The following is a 12,014-nucleotide window of genomic DNA, read 5'->3' as shown; positions in this document are numbered from 1 at the left end:
GGCGGCGAGCGGCTGCGGCGCGTGCGGTTTGTTCCGGCGGTTCGTTCCCCCTCTCCCCTCCCTTCTTTTCCCCCTCCCCCGGGGCTTTGCGCCTCTCGTTGTTCTCCTTTACATTGCATTTCTGCTGTTGTTTCTTCTAATTTTAATTATTAAACTGTTCTTATCCCAACCCACGAGCGTTACCCTTCTGATTCTCTCCCCCATCTACCGGTGGGGGAGTGAGTGAGCGGCTGTGTGGGGCTGAGCTGCCGCTAAACCAGGACAGTGGGATATACTGGGAGGCAGTGGGAGGGAAGTGGGAGTGAACTGGGACATCCCACTTCCCTCCCAGTACATCCCACTTCCCTCCCAGTACATCCCAGTACATCCCAGTTTCCTCACAGTTCCTTCCCAGTACATCCCAGTAGATCCAGGTACATCCCAATTCCCTCCCAGTTCCACCCAGTACAACCCAGTACAAGCCTGTACATCCTAGTTCCTCCACAGGACATCCCAGGCCATCCCAGCACATTGTAGTGCCTCCCAGTACATCCCAGGTCCCTCCCAGTACTGGGAGGGAACTGGGATGTACTGGGAGGGACCTGGGATGTACTGGGATGTAATGGGAGGGAACTGGGATGTACTGGGATGTAATGGGACGGAACTGGGATGTATTGGGAGGCACTGGGAAAGAAGTGGGAGTGAACCGGGAGGGAACAGGGATGTACTGGGATGTAATGGGAGGGAACTGGGATGTACTGGGATGTACTGGGAGGGAACTGGGATGTATTGGGAGGCACTGGGAAAGAAGTGGGAGTGAACCGGGAGGGAACTGGGATGTACTGGGAAGGAACTGGGATGTACTGGGATGTAATGGGAGGGAACTGGGATGTACTGGGATGTAATGGGAGGGAACTGGGATGTATTGGGAGGCACTGGGAAAGAAGTGGTAGTGAACCGGGAGGGAACTGGGATGTACTGGGAAGGAACTGGGATGTACTGGGATGTAATGGGAGGGAACTGAGATGTATTGGGAGGCACTGGGAAAGAAGTGGTAGTGAACCGGGAGGGAACTGGGATGTACTGGGATGTAATGGGAGGGAACTGGGATGTATTGGGAGGCACTAGGAAAGAAGTGGGAGTGAACCGGGAGGGAATTGGGATGTACGGGGATGAACTGTGAGGGAACTGGGATGTACTGGGATGTACTGGGAAGGAACTGGAATGTACTGGGAGGGAACTGGGATGTACTGGGAGGCGCTGGGAAAGAAGTGGGAGTGAACTCGGAGGGAATTGGGATGTACGGGGATGAACTGTGAGGGAACTGGGTTGTACTGGGATGTACAGGAATGGAACTGGAATGTACTGGGATGTACTGGGTTGTCCTGGGAGGGAACTGGGATTTACTGGGATGTACTGGGAGGAAGCTGGGATATAGTGGGAGGCAGTGGGAGGGAAGTGGGAGTGAACTGGGACATCCCAGTTCCCTCCCAGTATATCCCAGTTCCCTCCCAGTCCACTCCAGTTCCCTCCAGTACATCCCAGTACATCCCAGTATATCCCAGTCCATTCCAGTTCCCTCCAGTACATCCCAGTACACGCCAGCTCCCTCACAGTATATCCCAGTTCCCTCCCAGTCCATTCCAGTTCCCTCCAGTACATCCCAGTATATCCCAGTCCATCCCAGTTCCCTCCCAGTTCCCTCCCAGCACATCGCAGTACATCCCAGCCCCCCACCAGTACATCCCAGTTTCCTCTCAGTACATCCCAGTACTTCCAAGTTCCTTCCCAGTATATCCCAGTTCCCTCCCAGTACATCGCAGTACATCCCAGTTCCCACCCAGTACATCCCAGTTTCCTCTCAGTACATCCCAGTACATCACAGTTCCCTCCCAGTATATCCCAGTTCCCTCCCAGTCCACTCCAGTTCCCTCCAGTACATCCCAGTATATCCCAGTACATCCCAGTTCCCTCCCAGTACATTCCAGTTTCCTCCCAGTACATCCCAGTTCCCTACCAGTTCCTTCCCAGTACATAACAGTTACCTCCCAGTACATCCCAGTACATCCCAATATATCCTGGTCCATCCCAATTCCCTCCCAGTTCCACCCAGTACAACCCAGTACAAGCCTGTACATCCTAGTTCCTCCACAGTACATCCCAGGACATCCCTGCACATTGTAGTGCCTCCCAGTACATCCCAGTACATCCCAGTATATCCCAGTACATCCCAGTACCCTCCCAGTATATCCCAGTTCCCTCCCAGTCCGTTCCAGTTCCCTCCAGTACATCCCAGTACATCCCAGGCCCCTCCCTGTATATCCCAGTTCATTCCCAGTCCATTCCAGTTCCCTCCAGTACAGCCCAGTACAGCCCAGTACAGCCCAGTACATCCCAGTTGCTTCCCACTATATCCCAATTCCCTCCCAGTCCATTCCAGTTCCCTCCAGTACATCCCAGTACATCCCAATTCCCTCCCCGTACATCCCAGTTCCCTCCCAGTATATCCCAGTTCATTCCCAGTCCATTCCAGTTCCCTCCAGTACATCCCAGTATATCCCAGTTCCCTCCAGTACATCCCAGTTCCCTCCAGTACATCCCAGTTCCTTCCCAGTCCACTCCAGTTCCCTCCAGTACAGCCCAGTACATCCCAGTACATCCCAGTATATACCAGTATATCCCATTTCCCTCCCAGTACATCCCAGTACATCCCAGTTCCCTCCCAGTACATCCCAGTTACCTCTCAGTACATCCCAGTACATCCCAGTTCCCTCCCAGTATATCCCAGTTCCCTCCCAGTCCATTCCAGTTCCCTCCAGTACATCCCAGTACAGCCCAGTACAGCCCAGTATATCCCAGTACATCAAAGTTCCCTACCAGTACTTCACAGTTCCCTCCCAGTACATCCCAGTTTCCTCAAAGCACATCCCACTTCCCTCCCACTTCCTTCCCAGTACATCCCAATAGATCCTGGTCCATCCCAATTCCCTCCCAGTTCCACCCAGTACATCCCAGTACAAGCCTGTACATCCTAGTTCCTCCACAGTACATCCCAGTACATCCCAGTTCCCTCCCAGTATATCCCAGTACATCCCAGTTCCCTCCCAGTACATCGCAGTACATCCCAGTTCCCTCCAGTACAGCCCAGTACCTCCGAGTACATCCCAGTATATACCAGTACATCCCATTTCCCTCCCGGTACATCCCAGTACATCCCAGTTCCCTCCCAGTACATCCCAGTTTCCTCTCAGTACATCCCAGTACATCCCAGTTCCCTCCCAGTATATCCCAGTTCATTCCCAGTCCATTCCAGTTCCCTCCAGTACATCCCAGTACATCCCAGTTCCCTCCCAGTACATCCCAGTACATCCCAGTTCCCCCCCAGTATATCCCAGTTCCCTCCCAGTCCATTCCAGTTCTCTCCATTACATCCCAGTACATCCCAGTTCCCACCCAGTACATCCCAGTTCCCTCCCAGTATTTCCCAGTTTATTCCCAGTCCATTCCAGTTCCCTGCAGTACATCCCAGTACATCCCAGTTCCCTCCCAGTACATCGCAGTACATCCCAGTTCCCCCCAGTACATCCCATTTCCTTCCCAGTCCACTCCAGTTCCCTCCAGTACAGCCCAGTACATCCCAGTACATCCCAGTATATACCAATATATCCCATTTCCCTCCCAGTACATCCCAGTACATCCCAGTTCCCTCTCAGTACATCCCAGTTTCCTCTCAGTTCATCCCAGTACATCCCCGTTCCCTCCCAGTATATCCCAGTTCATTCCCAGTCCATTCCAGTTCCCTCCAGTACAGCCCAGTACATCCCAGGACATCCCAGTATATACCAGTATATCCCATTTCCCTCCCAGTACATCGCAGTACATCCCAGTTCCCTCCAGTACATTCCAGTTCCTCCCCAGTCTACTCCAGTTCCCTCCAGTACAGCCCAGTACCTCCCAGTACATCCCAGTATATACCAGTACATCCCATTTCCCTCCCAGTACATCCCAGTACATCCCAGTTCCCTCCCAGTACATCCCAGTTTCCTCTCAGTACATCCCAGTACATCCCAGTTCCCTCCTAGTATATCCCAGTTCCCTCCCAGTCCGTTCCAGTTCCCTCCAGTACATCCCAGTTCCCTCCCAGTATAGCCCAGTACGTCCCAGTTCCCCCCCTTTATATCCCAGTAGATCCCAGTTCCTTCCTAGTATATCCCAGTTCCCTCCCAGTCCATTCCAGTTCCCTCCAGTACATCGCACTACATCCCAGTACATCCCAGTATATCCCAGTACGTCCCAGTACCCTCCCAGTATATCCCAGTTCCCTCCCAGTCCATTCCAGTTCCCTCCAGTACATCCCAGTACATCCCAGGTCCCTCCCAGTATATCCCATTTCATTCCCAGTCCATTCCAGTTCCCTCCAGTACATCCCAGTACAACCCAGTACAGCCCAGTATATCCCAGTACATCCCAGTTCCCTCCCAGTATATCCAGTTCCCTCCCAGTACATCCCAGTTTCCTCACAGCACATCCCACTTCCCTCCCACTTCCTTCCCAGTACATCCCAATAGATCCTGGTCAATCCCAATTCCCTCCCATTTCCCTCCCAGTACATCCAAGTACAAGCCTGTACATCCTAGTTCCTCCACGGTACATCCCAGGGCATCCCCGCACATTGTAGTGCCTCCCAGTACATCCCAGTTCCCTCCCAGTACTGGGAGGGAACTAGAATGTACTGGGAGGGAACTGGGATGTACTGGGATGTACTGGGATGTACTGGAAGGAAACTGGGATATACTGGGAGGCACTGGGAGGGAAGTGGGAGTGAACTAGCACATACCAGTTCCCTCCCAGTTCCCTCCCAGTATATCCCAGTTCCCTCCCAGTACATTCCAGTTCCCTCCCAGTACATCCCAGTACATCCCAATTCCTTCCCAGTATATCCCAGTTCCCTCCCAGTCCATTCCAGTTCCCTCCAGTACATCCCAGTACATCCCAGTTCCCTCCAAGTATATCCCAGTTCCCTCCCAGTATATCCCAGTTCATTCCCAGTATATCCCAGTTCATTTAAGTTCCTTCCAGTATATCCCAGTACATCCCAGTACAGCCCATTATATCCCAGTACATCCCAGTACCCTCCCAGTATATAACAATTCCTTCCCAGTCCACTCCAGGTCCCTCCAGTACACCACAGTACTTCCCAGTACATCCCAGTACATCCCAGTTCCCTCCTAGTACATCCCAGTTTCCTCTCAGTACATCCCAGTACATCCCAGTTCCCTCCCAGTATATCCCAATTCCCTCCCAGTCCATTCCAGTTACCTCCAGTACATCCCAGTACATCCCAGTACAGCCCAGTATATCCCAGTACATCCCAGTTACCTCCCAGTATATCCCAGTTCCCTCCCAGTCAGTTCCAGTTCCCTCCAGTACATCCCAGTACATCGCAGTACATTCCAGTTCCGTTCCTGTACATCCCAATACATCCCCGTTCCATCCCAGTACATCCCAGTTCCCTACCAGTTCATCCCCGTACATCCCAATTCCCTCCCAGTTCACTACCACTTCTTTCCCAGTGCCTCCCAATACATCCCAGTTCCGTCCCATTACATCCCAGCACATCCCAGGTCCCTCCCAGTACATCCCAGGTCCCTCCCAGTACATCCCAGGTCCCTCCCAGTACTGGGAGGGAACTGGGATGTACTGGGAGGCACTACAATGTGCGGGGATGCCCTGGGATGTACCGTGGAGGAACTAGGATGTACAGGCTTGTACTGGGTTGTACCGGGTGGAACTGGCAGGGATTTGAAATGTCCTAGGATCTACTAGGATGTACTGGGATGTACTGGGAGGTAACTGTTGTGTACTGGGAAGGAACTGGTAGGGAAGTGGGATGTACTGGGAGGGAACTGGGACGTACTGGGATGTAGTGGGAGTGAACTGTGAAGTACTGGGATGTACTTAGAGGAAACTGGGAGGCAACTGGCATGTAGTGGGATGTACTGGAATGGAACTGGGAGTGAACTGTGTGTGAACTGGGAGGGAACTGGGATGTACTGTGAGGGAACTGGGATGTACTGTGATGTACTGGAGGGAACTGGGACGTACTGGTAGGGAACTGGGATGTACTGGGAGGAAACTGGAATGTCCCAGTTGACACCCACTTCCCTCCCAGTGCCTCCCGGTATATCCCAGTTTCCTCCCAGTATATCCCAGTTTCCTCCCAGTACATCCCAGTAAATCCCAGTTCGCTCCCAGTACATCCCAGTACATCGCAGTACATTCCAGTTCCGTTACTGTACATCCCAATACATCCCCGTTCCATGCCAGTACATCACAGTTTCCTACCAGTTCATCCCCGTACATCCCAATTCCCTCCCGGTTCACTACCACTTCTTTCCCAGTGCCTCCCAATACATCCCAGTTCCGTCCCATTACATCCCAGTACATCCCAGTTCCCTCCCAGTACATCCCAGGTCCCTCCCAGTACATCCCAGGTCCCTCCCAGTACTGGGAGGGAACTGGGATGTACTGGGAGGCACTACAATGTGCGGGGATGCCCTGGGATGTACTGTGGAGGAACTAGGATGTACAGGCTTGTACTGGGTTGTACCGGGTGGAACTGGCAGGGATTTGGGATGTACTGGGATGTACTGGGAGGTAACTGTTGTGTACTGGGAAGGAACTGGTAGGGAAGTGGGATGTACTGGGAGAGAGCCTGGACGTACTGTGAGGACACTGGGATGTACTGGTATGTACTGGGAGGGAAGTGTTATGTACTGAGGGGAACTGGGACGTACTGGGATGTGCTGGGAGGGAACTGTGAAGTACTGGGATGTATTTAGAGGGAACTGGGATGTACTGGGAGGGAAATGGGATGTACTGGGAGGAAACTGTTGGGAATTGGGATTTACTGAGAGGGAACTGGGATGGACTGGGAGGGAACTGGGATGTAGTGGGACATACTGGGAGGGAACTGGGAGGGAACTGGGATGTACTGGGATGTACTGGAGGGAACTGGGACGTACTGGGAGGGAAGTGGGATGTACTGGGATGCACTGGTAGGGAACTGGGATGTACTGGGAGGGACCTGTGATGTACTGGGATGTAATGGGAAGGAACTGGGATGTTTTGGGAGGCACTGGGAAAGAAGTGGTAGTGAAACGGGAGGGAATTGGGATGTACGGGGATGAACTGTGAGGGAACTGGGATGTACTGGGATGTACTGGGATGTACTGGGATGTACTGGGATGTACTGGGAGGTAACTGTTGTGTACTGTGAAGGAACTGGTAGGGAAGTGGGATGTACTGGGAGGGAACTGGGACGTACTGTGAGGAGACTGGGATGTACTGGTATGTACTGGGAGGGAAGTGTTATGTACTGAGGGGAACTGGGACGTACTGGGATGTGCTGGGAGGGAACTGTGAATTACTGGGATGTATTTAGAGGGAACTGGGATGTAATGGGAGGGAACTGTGAAGTACTGGGATGTACTTAGAGGGAACTGGGATGTACTGGGAGGGAAATGGGATGTACTGGGAGAGAGCAGGGATGTGTTGTGAGGACACTGGGATGTACTGTGAGGAAACTGGGATGTACTGGTATGTACTGGGAGGGAAGTGTTATGTACTGAGGGGAACTGGGACGTACTGGGATGTGCTGGGAGGGAACTGTGAAGTACTGGGATGTATTTAGAGGGAACTGGGATGTACTGGGAGGGAACTGTGAAGTACTGGGATGTACTTAGAGGGAACTGGGATGTACAGGGAGGGAAATGGGATGTACTGGGAGGAAAGTGTAGGGAGCTGGGATTTACTGGGAGGGAACTGGGATGGACTGGGAGGGATCTGGGATGTAGTGGGACATACTGGGAGGGAACTGGGAGGGAACTGGGATGTACTGGGATGTACTGGGATGTACTGGAGGGAACTGGGACGTACTGGGAGGGAAGAGGGATGTACTGGGATGCACTGGTATGGAACTGGGATGTACTGGGAGGAAACTGGAATGTCCCAGTTGACACCCACTTCTCTCCCAGTGCCTCTCAGTAAATCCCAGTTTCCTCCTAGTATATCCCAGTTTCCTCCCAGTATATCCCAGTTTCCTCCCAGTACATCCCAGTAAATCCCAGTTCGCTCCCAGTACATCCCAGTACATCGCTGTACATTCCAGTTCCGTTCCTGTACATCCCAATACATCCCCGTTCCATGCCAGTACATCCCACTTTCCTACCAGTTCATCCCCGTACATCCCAATTCCCTCCCGGTTCACTACCACTTCTTTCCCAGTGCCTCCCAATACATCCCAGTTCCGTCCCATTACATCCCAGTACATCCCAGTTCCCTCCCAGTACATCCCAGGTCCCTCCCAGTACATCCCAGGTCCCTCCCAGTACTGGGAGGGAACTGGGATGTACTGGGAGGCACTACAATGTGCGGGGATGCCCTGGGATGTACTGTGGAGGAACTAGGATGTACAGGCTTGTACTGGGTTGTACCGGGTGGAACTGGCAGGGATTTGGGATGTACCAGGATCTACTGGGATGTACTGGGATGTACTGGGAGGTAACTGTTATGTACTGGGAAGGAACTGGTAGGGAAGTGGGATGTACTGTGAGGGAACTGGGACGTACTGTGAGGACACTGGGATGTACTGGTATGTACTGGGAGGGAAGTGTTATGTACTGAGGGGAACTGGGACGTACTGGGATGTGCTGGGAGGGAACTGTGAAGTACTGGGATGTACTTAGAGGGAACTGGGATGTACTGGGAGGGTACTGTGAAGTACTGGGATGTACTTAGAGGGAACTGGGATGTAGTGGGAGCGAAATGGGATGTACTGGGAGGAAAGTGTTGGGAATTGGGATTTACTGAGAGGGAACTGGGATGGACTGGGAGGGAACTGGGATGTAGTGGGACATACTGGGAGGGAACTGGGAGGGAACTGGGATGTACTGGGATGTACCGGAGGGAACTGGGACGTACTGGGAGGGAAGTGGGATGTACTGGGATGGAACTGGGAGGGAACTGGTATGTAGTAGGATGTACTGGGTGGGAACTAGGATGTACCAGGATTTAGTGGGATGTACTGGGAGGGAAGTGTTATGTACTGAGGGGAACTGGGACGTACTGGGATGTGCTGGGAGGGAACTGTGAAGTCCTGGGATGTACTTCGAGGGAACTGGGATGTACTGGGAGGGAACTGTGAAATACTGGGATGTACTGGGATGGAACTGGGATGTACTGGGATGGAACTGGGAGGGAACTGGTATGTAGTAGGATGTACTGGGTGGGAAGTGGGATGTACCAGGATGTAGTGGGATGTACTGGGAGGGAACTGGTATGTACTGGGAGGGAACTGGGATGTACTGGGATGTACTGGGAGGAAACTGTGAAGTACTGGGATGTACTTAGAGGGAACTGGGATGTACTGGGAGGGAAATGGGATGTACTGGGAGGAAAGTGTTGGGAATTGGGATTTACTGAGAGGGAACTGGGATGGACTGGGAGGGAACTGGGATGTAGTGGGACATACTGGGAGGGAACTGGGAGGGAACTGGGATGTACTGGGATGTACTGGGATTTACTGGAGGGAAGTGGGACGTACTGGGAGGGAACTGGGATGTACTGGGATGTACTGGGACGGACTGGGAGGGAACTGGGACGGACTGGGAGGGATCTGGGATGTACTGGGCTGCACTGGTAGGGAACTGGGATGTACTGGGAGGAAACTGGAATGTCCCAGTTGACACCCACTTCCCTCCCAGTGCCTCCCAGTATATCCCAGTTTCCTCCCAGTATATCCCAGTTTCCTCCCACTACATCCCAGTAAATCCCAGTTCGCTCCCAGTACATCCCAATACATCGCTGTACATTCCAGTTCCGTTCCTGTACATCCCAATACATCCCCGTTCCATGCCAGTACATCCCAGTTTCCTACCAGTTCATCCCCGTACATCCCAATTCCCTCCCAGTTCACTACCACTTCTTTCCCAGTGCCTCCCAATACATCCCAGTTCCGTCCCATTACATCCCAGCACATCCCAGGTCCCTCCCAGTACATCCCAGGTCCCTCCCAGTACATCCCAGGTCCCTCCCAGTACTGGGAGGGACCTGGGATGTACTGGGAGGCACTACAATGTGCGGGGATGCCCTGGGATGTACTGTGGAGGAACTAGGATGTACAGGCTTGTACTGGGTTGTACCGGGTGGAACTGACAGGGATTTGGGATGTACCAGGATCTACTGGGATGTACTGGGATGTACTGGGAGGGAACTGGGATTTAATGGGAGGGAACTGGGATATACTGGGACATACTGGCAGGGAACTGGGATGTACTGGGAGGGAATTGGGATGTAATGGGAGGGAACTGGGATGTATTGGGAGGCAAGTATTATGCACCAAGGTGGAACTGGGACGTACTGGGATGTAGTGGGAGTGAACTGTGAAGTACTGGGATGTACTTAGAGGGAAATGGGATGTACTTAGAGGGAAATGGGATGTACTGTGAGGGAACTGGGATGTACTGGGATGTACTTAGAGGAAACTGGGAGGCAACTGGCATGTAGTGGGATGTACTGGAATGGAACTGGGAGTGAACTGTGTGTGAACTGGGTGGGAACTGGGATTTACTGTGAGGGAACTGGGATGTACTGGGATGTACTGGGACGGATTGGGAGGGAACTGGGACGTACTGGGAGGGTTCTGGGATGTACTGGGCTGCACTGGTAGGGAACTGGGATGTACTGGGATGTACTGGGACGGACTGGGAGGGAACTGGGATTTACTGGGAGGGAACTGGGATGTACTGGGACATACTGGCAGGGAACTGGGATGTACTGGGAGGGAACTGGGATGTACTGGGAGGGACCTGGGATGTACTGGGAGGCACTACAATGTGCGGGGATGTCCTGGGATGTACTGTGGAGGAACTAGGATGTACAGGCTTGTACTGGGTTGTACCGGGTGGAACTGGGAAGGACTTGGATATTCCAGTATGTACTGGTAGGGAACTGGAATGGACTGAGAGTGAACGGGGACGTGCTGACGGGGAAACGGGATGTACCAGGATCTACTGGGTAGTACTGGGAGGGAAGTGGGAGGGAACTGGGATGTACTGGGAGAGAGCAGGGATGTATTGTGAGGAAACTGGGATGTACTGAGAGGAAACTGGGATGTACTGGTATGTACTGGGAGGGAAGTGTTATGTACTGAGGGGAACTGGGACGTACTGGGATGTGCTGGGAGGGAACTGTGAAGTACTGGGATGTACTTAGAGGGAACTGGGATGTACTGGGAGGGAACTGTGAAGTACTGGGATGGAACTGGGATGTACTGGGAGGAAACTGGAATGTCCCAGTTGACACCCACTTCCCTCCCAGTGCCTCCCAGTATATCCCAGTTTCCTCCCAGTATATCCCAGTTTCCTCCCACTACATCCCAGTAAATCCCAGTACATTCCAGTTCCGTTCCTGTACATCCCAATACATCCCCGTTCCATGCCGGTACATCCCAGTTTCCTACCAGTTCATCCCCGTACATCCCAATTCCCTCCCGGTTCACTACGACTTCTTTCCCAGTGCCTCCCAATACATCCCAGTTCCGTCCCATTACATCCCAGTACATCCCAGTTCCCTCCCAGTACATTCCAGTCCCCTCCCAGTACTGGGAGGGACCTGGGATGTACTGGGAGGCACTACAATGTGCGGGGATGCCCTGGGATGTACTGTGGAGGAACTAGGATGTACAGGCTTGTACTGGGTTGTACTGGGTGGAACTGGCAGGGATTTGAAATGTCCTAGGATCTACTAGGATGTACTGGGATGTACTGGGAGGTAACTGTTGTGTACTGGGAAGGAACTGGTAGGGAAGTGGGATGTAATGGGAGGGAACTGGGACGTACTGTGAGGACACTGGGATGTACTGGTATGTACTGGGAGGGAAGTGTTATGTACTGAGGGGAACTGGGACGTACTGGGATGTGCTGGGCGGGAACTGTGAAGTACTGGGATGTATTTAGAGGGAACTGGGATGTACT

Source organism: Phalacrocorax aristotelis, chromosome W (genome assembly GCF_949628215.1).
Source record: "Phalacrocorax aristotelis chromosome W, bGulAri2.1, whole genome shotgun sequence".
In the NCBI taxonomy this organism is placed as follows: Eukaryota; Metazoa; Chordata; class Aves; order Suliformes; family Phalacrocoracidae; genus Phalacrocorax; species Phalacrocorax aristotelis.
The sequence above is the reverse complement of the archived record's forward strand: the minus strand, read 5'-3'. Positions refer to the sequence as shown.